Consider the following 9,430-nt stretch of genomic DNA (forward strand, 5'->3'; position numbering starts at 1 on the left):
AGGGGGTGGAAGCCAAGGATGATAAATGTGCAGAGGATGCCAAGAAAGGGGATGACGGGGAGGACAGGAAGGGGGAAGAGGTAGAAAAGGAAAAGGCAGGCAATGCGATGAAGGGGGACGGGCCCGAGGATGCCAAGAAGGAAGTGGCAGTGGAGGATGCAAAAGTGGATAGTACTGACGGGAGTGAAAATCCTGAAGCTAAAGATGCTGTGAAAAATATGTCAGGTGATTCCACTGATTTGGTGACCCTGTCAGAGCTTTTTAGTCTGCAAAGAAAGAAGCACAACCGCGCCCGTGACCAATTTTCTCGTGCATGCAAGCTGTAGCCCTTCTCAAATGCTTATGTATTTTGCACAATGTGCTTTTCATTCTATCAATACAATCAAGTTTTGGCCTTTGTCTTTCATCAGTTGTGTTCCAATGTAACTGTTCACTATGGTACAATACAATTTTCCAATGTTACTGCTCACTATGGTACAATGCAATTTTCCAATGTTACACTTTTATAGTGCAATACAGTACCAAATTTGGTAATGTATAGTACAATGCAGTTTTCCAATGTTACACTGCAGTTTGGTACAATGTAGTTTTCCAATGTTACACTTCTACTGTGCAATATTGTACCACAATATGATACTGTATAGTACAATGCTGTTTTCCAATGTTACACTTCTACTGTGCAATATTGTACCACAATATGATACCGTATAGTACCCAATTTGGTACCGTAGTACCCAATTTGGTACTATATACTACCAAATTTGGTACTGTATAGTATCAACTTTGGTACATTACAGTATCAAATTCTGTACAGTACAGTATCAAATTTTGTACTTCTTGTGTCATAGTGGTGCTCTGTTTTTTATATAATGTTTGCATTGTATATTTGCCACCACTCATTTGGACTGTTGGTATTGTAGTAAGATCTTGGTGGCAAGATGAGACACAACCAAATACAACACTTGCGGCCGATCTGGCTGCTAAACTTGGCCGGCTGATTGTGCTTGACCTTAATGGGGTCTTATTGACAAGCTACATAGAGCTGCCAGAAGGCCTTTGGGTTTTGGCGGATGAGCTCCAACCACGGATCGTCCATGTCAATAGCTCGCTGGTTTGTTGTGTAAGGCCAGATGCTGACGAGTTCATACAAACTCTTAAGAAGAAAGCCAAGATAGTTGTGTGGTCCTACTGTAGAAGGAAAAAATTGCTAGATATGTTGAACGCTTGCTTCCCCCAACATGTGAGGAAAAAGTATTTTGCAGGTAACAATGCCTTGAGTGCTTTAGATGTTTAGCTACTCAGACTTCTAACCGCCTTTATGGCATGGAAGGTATACTATCACAAGAAGACTGTGAGACCTGGTAGCAGAGTATGGCGGAGGTGCCACACGTGCCCAACGATGTGGCCAACAAACCTATTATTTTGAGGAACCTACGGAGAGTGTGGGCAAGGCACCCCCATTTTGATGCTAGCAACACAATACTGGTGGATGACTGCAGATACAAGTCGCTGAAAAACGACTATGAGAATTGCCTTGCCATTAGATCATATGAACCTCTAGTGGTTGAAAAAGATTACCCTTTTTGCTGGACCGTATTTTGCCCTGGTTGCAAGGATAGATACAAGATCGATACCCAACAGCATACACTCACGAAAACCCAATTTTTGACACACAAGATGATGTCTCTCCATACGTTGCTAATTACTTCATACAGATAGAGGGGTACTCTTACAGATTAGATCCCCCTGACCTAGGAGATTCCTGAAGTGTTGTACTTGGTGAACTTTTGTATCATGTCACATAAAATGTAATGGAGATTCCTAAACTTTGGTACTTGAACCAAATTTGTATCGTGTCGTGCACATATATGATGGAAACACTCTACTTTTGTACACTATCTTGGAGCTTGAAATGTACTGTCTTTTTTTTGGTGTTGTCTAGAAAGAACAACAGTAAACCATGAGGACAAAAAGATATATTCTGACCAAGAGGAAAAGCATTCCTTTTAGCATATCTTCTATGGCTGAGAGTGGGGCCGCAGTAGCCGTTCCCACTTGTGCTGGTTTTGTGGATGTTGTTTTCTTGCTTTGGTTATCCTTAGGGACATCCTCTTCATTGAAGATCTCACAATTGTCTCCTAGGTCAATAGCATCAGACACACACGCCTCTAGGGTTGTATGCTTTTTACTATAGAGTATAGCATGAAGTTCTTTGTTTAGCAGTCCCTCAAGAAAAAATGATACAAGTCGTTCTTCTGCAGGTATCTCCATCTCTGGACATCTGGCAATGTATTGTTTCATTCGAGTTGCACAATCCCTAACAGACTCACCATGTTTCTGTTTAAAGCTGTAGATTTGAGCTACCGTATTATGTTTAATCTCCATTTTAGAACAAGCAGCTAGAAATCCTTGATCTAATGTATTCAAGTCCATGATTGACCTTGGTGGAATGTTTTGGAACCAGGTCAAAGCTTTTCCTTATAATGTCATTCCAAACCCCTCGAATTGAGTATGGAAATTGAATATACGCTCTACTCTTAGCACTTGCTTAAAGCTTCCTAAGTGGTCATATGGATCCCTTGATCCACTGTATTTTTTGACCCATTTTTGAAAATCGGCTGGTCTGACATGTCTGTTTGGTTCAACTCCAGGTCTTCTGGGAGTTGGTCCTGTTCCGAGTCCTTCAAACCAGTTTGTCAGAAATAGTGACTCATGTAGCCCTGGATTGGCCCTAGTGTCACCCGGTTTTCTACGTGATGAGGTGGTTTTTGGTTTCTTCACATTACTCTCAGATGATCTCTCACGATGTTCGTCTCTTGGAGCGGTTTTTGGTCCTTGACCGAATATCCAATCCCGTATGGAATACCCCTGGTATTTGGTTTGTTCTACCTCCTCAGGAGTCATCATAACAAAGTTGTTGTTATCACAATCCCTAAACAGGTAAGTTGGTAGATCCGCAGATCCCTTATCTTTGATCTTGAAGATATAGATGATCTTCATGGCCGTTAATTGTCCTGATCTAGCATGAGAAGTCCACAAAAGATCTTTTATGTTTCTATCTTCCCAACAATAGACTTCGATCCTAGGATTATCTGTACTAAGTCGTTTCAAAGGCTTCAAGTCTACTTGATCGTATCCCTCGAATTCCAAAGTTGGTGGTCCTTCTTTTGATGACATATTTGGGATTATAGTGTTTACTTCTAATCCCCATTTGTCTACCACATCAGGATTTTTGACTTGTACATATTGAGTTCCGTTTCGATCCATGCACATTTTTCCTTGTTTGTTTGTCCTAACCTCTTCTTCAAACTCAATACCATGGTCATCAATGCGAATAGCATACTCTTCGTTAGGATCCAAGTAAACCTGGGCTCCATGATGGTTAGTCTTGTAAAAAGAGATTATATGCTTATAGCGCATTGTCATTCCGGTTTCCGAGTGAGTCAAGTAAGAAGACATTTCGGATGTTGAATCTGAAAAAGTGTCTGAAACTTCTTCAGGAATTGTGTGCAAAAAGTTTCCTTGATTTACGCTTTCTTCAGTGGATACTCTACTCGTGTTTTCTCCGAATAGGCCTTGATTTCCTATTGCACGACTAGATCTAAGGCTCATATAGACTTATGAAGCCCTCGATAGAGTACTCACCTTGGATTGACTTGTCATCAATTTCCACTCGATTCAATTGAAACTTTCTGTCAAGCCACTGATTCCTCGTCTCTAACCTGATTCTTGTACAAAATTAATCAATTTAGCTATTTTTCTATAAGGACAGTAGGGCTCTTGAGTACTCTCGTGATTGGTCTTTGTATCTTACTTCAAATCGTACTATGGAAGTCAAAATTTTGACTTTCAGATTCAACTTAGCAAAATTAAAGGTCTAATCAGTAACCTGTAAACTGAGTGTATATGTACCACTTTTGATCCGATTGAACCCAATATTACCCTATGCTCTTATATTATGCTAGTCTAACACTGTATAAGCCCAAAAATCAAAATTGAAATCTCTGGATATCATAAGTAAATAATCGCGATTATTTACTTTTACTAGGTTCTTGCACTTTTTGGATTGGTATGGCAAGTATACAACTTGTTAAATCCCTTGGACAAGTTTCAACAAGTTTAGACAAAATTTGATCAAGTTTACCCACTGTTCTGTGTCTGCAGACTCTGATTTCAAGAATCTGGCTTATGTCTCACTTTTGTGCTCCAAATTTCACCAAAATTGATTTGTGGGGTCTACTTGATGAGCTTGGCCTTGTGGTATACTCAAGTTTGCAAATTCGCCAAGTTTTGAAGCAGATGTAAATAATCATGGTTATTTTATCCCAACATTGACACAGATCGATTAAGCACCTTATGTTAAGGTCACTAGCCAATTTTCATCAAGTTTGGACAATTTTTTGTCAAATGGTTATCAATTATCTGTCCGCAGACTAACTTTGCAATTTTAGCCGCAATTCTCACTCCAGTGATTCAAATCTTACCAAATTTGGTTTGTGGGCTTATTACAACCTGTAAAGCTAGTGGTATGCCACCTTGGTCAAAAAAATTCAAAAACAGGATAGATGTAAATAATCGCGATTATTTACTTTTGATAAAATTTTGAAAGTTTTTTATCAACTTAGCATATACACATGTTTATCACATCAATATAAGCCTATGAATCAATTTTCAACAAGTTTGGATAATTTTTCCTCAATTCACACTCAAGATTCAAAAAGTCGGTACAAACATTAGTTTTTACCCAGTTTTTTACCGGTTTAGTGATCCAAATCTCTTGGGCATTTACAAAAGTTGTTTGTACATATGCAATGAGTCAAAGGTATATATCTTGGCCAATTTAGAGCAAAAAGTTAATAATCATGATTATTAACTTGAGGCTTGAAATGAGCACTTTTTTACAATTTTTTAAAAGACGGTCTTTTCATGATGTTTTTGAAACCTATAAATCAAGTTAAAACTTAATTTGGCCTAAAATGTCAAGAAAAAGTAAATAATCTGAGTTTTGGTCAACTTGTTGAAACTTTTACCTCAAAGTGTCTTTGGCTTACCCATTGGTTCAGACAACTCTTAGGCTTACTCTCTAGTCGGATTGAGTGAATTTGAGTCTTCAAGCTATTTCTAGCCGTAGATCTGAAATTCTGCAACTTTACATAACAACTCACACTTGATTCTTTCAGAGACAGCAACATTTTGAAATCCACCTCGAATCCTACTTACCCTACTCCTAGTTTCTCATGCAATGGGGCTGTGGAAAGTGTCCACAAATACTCGTTTTCTTGTGTTTTTTATGTTTTCCAAAGTCTTGATCTTAAGACTTGTCTCGTCTACCAATCATTCTCCAAATCCTAATCTAAATCTACAATTCTACAGTCCTAAAGGTACTCAGCAAGTACGATTACTTCCAAGCTACCTCTACACAGTAAAAGACGACAATCTTAAGCTATGCAGTTTCTAAAAGAGAGTTTTGAACTCTAGGCGAACCTAGAGGAAGTTAAAGGACAATTACACAAGACGCTCATGTTTTTCCCTAGTTTAGGTCTCTTCGATCCCCGACAACGGCGCCAAATGTGGGACGCATGTCTAACCTCACTATCCTATCTTATTGCAGTATTAGCGAGAACCACGATTAATTTGTCAAACCATGGGACGAAGCTGACTCGACTAGTGCATAGAGGCTACAAGAGGTTGTCAATCTCTCAGAAAACAACTAACAACTCGCATCTAACTCAAGCTACACTCAAGTGACTGAAATCACCAAAAACCAATCACTCATCGGCAAGAAAATCACATGCGTTACATATCAACATCCAAACGTAACGAAACTTCTAGGACAAGTTTATAAGACCTAAGCACACATTCCTATGGCCTCAAACCCCACTTTCGGTCAAGTTTCAAAATCGCGATTATTAACAACAGTGGATTTTTGACCTAGTTGTTTTCGACCCAGAATGCATCTAAATGCTTAGCAATGATGTCCCAATACCCCGCCTATGCTTAGTTTTCGTTTTAAAAGTGTAAATTCCTAGTTATGATGAAATAAGGTTGCGGGTCGGCGATGTCAAAAGCTACAAAATACTGTGAATGGCTTACGTCAATGCGTAGAGCTCTTACCTGCGGTTGCAATGCAATAAACCCATTCACAATTTGACAACCGGAGAGGGAGTAGGAAGCACGAGAAGGAGAGAAGGGAGCGTCGCTAGCTCATGCTGTGTATTTCTTATCCAAAAACTTAAAAAAACTTACAAAAATTGGCTTTTATACCTTAGCCAAGGTTTTTGAGTGGTCAAAAGTAATAATCTGGAGTTCTACCAAAATGGAGAATTGACTGGTTAATACAATCTGGAAGCTTGTAGCCTTGGCTCATTAATTACAAAGTTTACCAAGAAAATAGGAGTTACAATATTATCGATTTATCAAAATAATAATTGTTTTACAAGGAAAACTCCGAAAAATGGTGTCCACGTTAGCTTGCTGCTAACAGTGTGTACATCCAATTTTGGTACATTACTATCTTTGGTACTGTTTACAACCACTTTGTTCTACAATGCAATCTTTAGTAGTGTGTACATCCAATTTTGGTACATTACTATCTTTGGTACTGTTTACAACTAATTTTGGTTCTACAGTACAATCTTTGGTACTCTCTACATCCAATTTTGGTTCTACAGTACTATCTTTGGTACTGTTTACAACCTATTTTGGTACTACAATACAAGCTTTGGTAGTGTGTACATCCAATTTTGGTACATTACTATCTTTGGTAATGTTTAACACTAGTTTGGTACCAAAAAGGACACTTTTTAGTGTCCTTTTTTCGTGAATTTAAGTAAAATGGTACATGAAATCTAGAACACATCTCAAGAAATGCTTTTTCAAACTTATAAAATATTATTCAAAGTACTCCTAGAAATTATAATCCCTTACTTTTGATCATAACCTTAATAGTAACTACACTCATGAAAAGAATCTACACAAAACAACATTGAATGTTTCATTAAAACTTGTACTCTAGCTTAAGAAAAAAATGAGCATGGTGCATGCAATGATCCGTGGTTACTACTTATATATGTGTTTGATATTTTTGCAATTGTAATGTGAGAAAAAGATCCTTTGTGACTAGAAGTAAATATAGAAAGTCCTGTGGGTCAAATATGCAATGTTCACAAATTCAATTAACGATCACAAAAACATTTAGTTCATCTAAATTTACAATTTCTTATTATGCATATATACTAGATCTATGACTCCACTACATAAGGTGATAATTTTTAATGGTTATGCAAGCCACATTTGGTGATTTATGGCATATCCAAAAAACTATGCATGTTGTAATCATGGTTTTTTATTTATCAAAGATAAGCCTTAAACAAAAGTCGACTTTTGAATTTTTTGTTCATCTCACTTATTTGTATACAAATGCCTCATATAGACACAATTGGAAGATCTATATACACACTTTCATTAGTTTTTCATAGCAATGTTTTTTTTGCAAGAAATTACGCACTATAATTTTTTTTAAAATGAGGTTAAATTACAAGATGCCTATGAGTTTGAACCCTTGAAAAATGCTTAGTTGATGGGTATTGACCTATAGATACATTATACACCTTGGTTTTGTCCCATAACCTCATCATGCTAATGAAAGAGGCCTTGAAAGACCAAAATTTTCCTCTTTGTCAGTATTTTCAAGATTTTGATCTTTTGAAATCTAATCCCATAACTAGGTTATGAAGCTCAATTTATTGCTATAATAAGTTTTTTCCTATCCATACACCTTGAAATCTATGCAAATTCCTTTTTTGATGAGAAGTTATATTCAATTTATAAAAATATTGTTAAAACTGTACTAAATTTCTATGATTTTTTCATCTTAAAACTTATCATTATAATCTTAATTTGGTATTAATTTTGGTAAAAGTGAAATTTGGCTATGTTCTTCACCTCATAGCTGACCTAAGATATGAATGTGACCTATGAATTTTTTTTCTAGATTCACCAAATAATTATGACAAGTTGCTAGAAAAATAGGACACTTTAGTGTCTCAGGACATTTGAGTGTCCGATTACAAAACTAGTGTTAAAACCAATTTTGGTTCTATAGTACAATCTTTGGTATTGCTTAAATCCGATTTTGGTTCTACAATACATTCTTTGGTATTGTATACAGTCAATTTTGCTACTACTGCACATTAGTGGCATTTTACCATTTGCATGAAGTTAGAATTTTCTAACTCTTATTGTATTGGTTCCACAGGTAGAGCTATCCAAAGATTCAAGAGGACTCACCCTACAGAGGACGTGTCTCTTAGATTCTTTGAGGCATTAAAGCCATACTTTGTTTGGAAGTTGAAAGAGCGGTATACCTGCTGTTGTGTACCCCATGTGCAAATACTCTATTTCAAAGAGGTTTTTAATCATATGCGAAAAAACAAGTTTGGGCATCACGGGAAAGGTCACCTTTGCACTTGCTCTGTGTGCTGTAGAAGTGATGGTATAGGATAGTGTTTTGCAAACCAAGTAGTATGTCAGCACATCACTAGTATGTGGGAATCCATCATGTGCCCAAAGCCAAGAGATAGTGAATACAATGCCAAGAAATGCTTGATGGGGGACTGCTCCCAATGTGGTGTACGGAAGTTGACATTTTGTCCCAATGAGATAGCAGAGGATATCAGGGAGATGTTTGTGAGGTCTTCATGGATGTTGGAATAGGACAACTTGATGCAGGTGGGAGTGAGAAGAAGAGAAAGGACTTGATTGTGCGACGGATGAAAAGTATTGCTTTTCTTAGTCTGTTTTTAGCCCACCTCCCAGGCTTCATCAAGCACAACTTTGTCTTTTGTTGGCAAGCCCAACAATTCAAGGATTGTTTGCTCAAGTTTCCTAACAATTTTGTTGTATCACTTATTGACTTTGCAGAGAATTATTCTTTTAAAATTCAGAATGAGATTCAGTCAATGCATTGGTGGTCTACCCAAGTCACAATACTTGTGCACATCACTTAAGGAAGAAATGCAGCAGGTGGTGTTCAAAAGACGCTGCACTTTTACATATCCGATGACAAGCAGCATGATACATTGTTTGTACAACATTGTCTCAGGTGGCTGAAACAGCAAGGACATTGTTTGTGGCACCATTGGGTGTGGTCAGATGGTGCGACTTCACAATTCAAAGCACGTAGACCTTACTATTTTGTGGCCAGGTACTATCAGATGACAGCCTTGTACATGATCCATAACTTCTCAGCATCCGGGCATGGAAAAGGAGAGCAAGATGGGGTAGGGGCAGTCATCAAGAGAACCTTGACACTTGAGGAATTGAAACTAGATGGCTGGCCTATTAAGTGTGCGGCTGATGTGGTGAACTTTTTGAACACAACATTTCATCCATCAGTCTCACAGGTGTACTACACATAGAGTCTTCTGGC

Source organism: Adiantum capillus-veneris, chromosome 21 (genome assembly GCF_014529385.1).
Source record: "Adiantum capillus-veneris isolate H3 chromosome 21, ASM1452938v2, whole genome shotgun sequence".
Lineage (NCBI taxonomy): Eukaryota > Viridiplantae > Streptophyta > Polypodiopsida > Polypodiales > Pteridaceae > Adiantum > Adiantum capillus-veneris.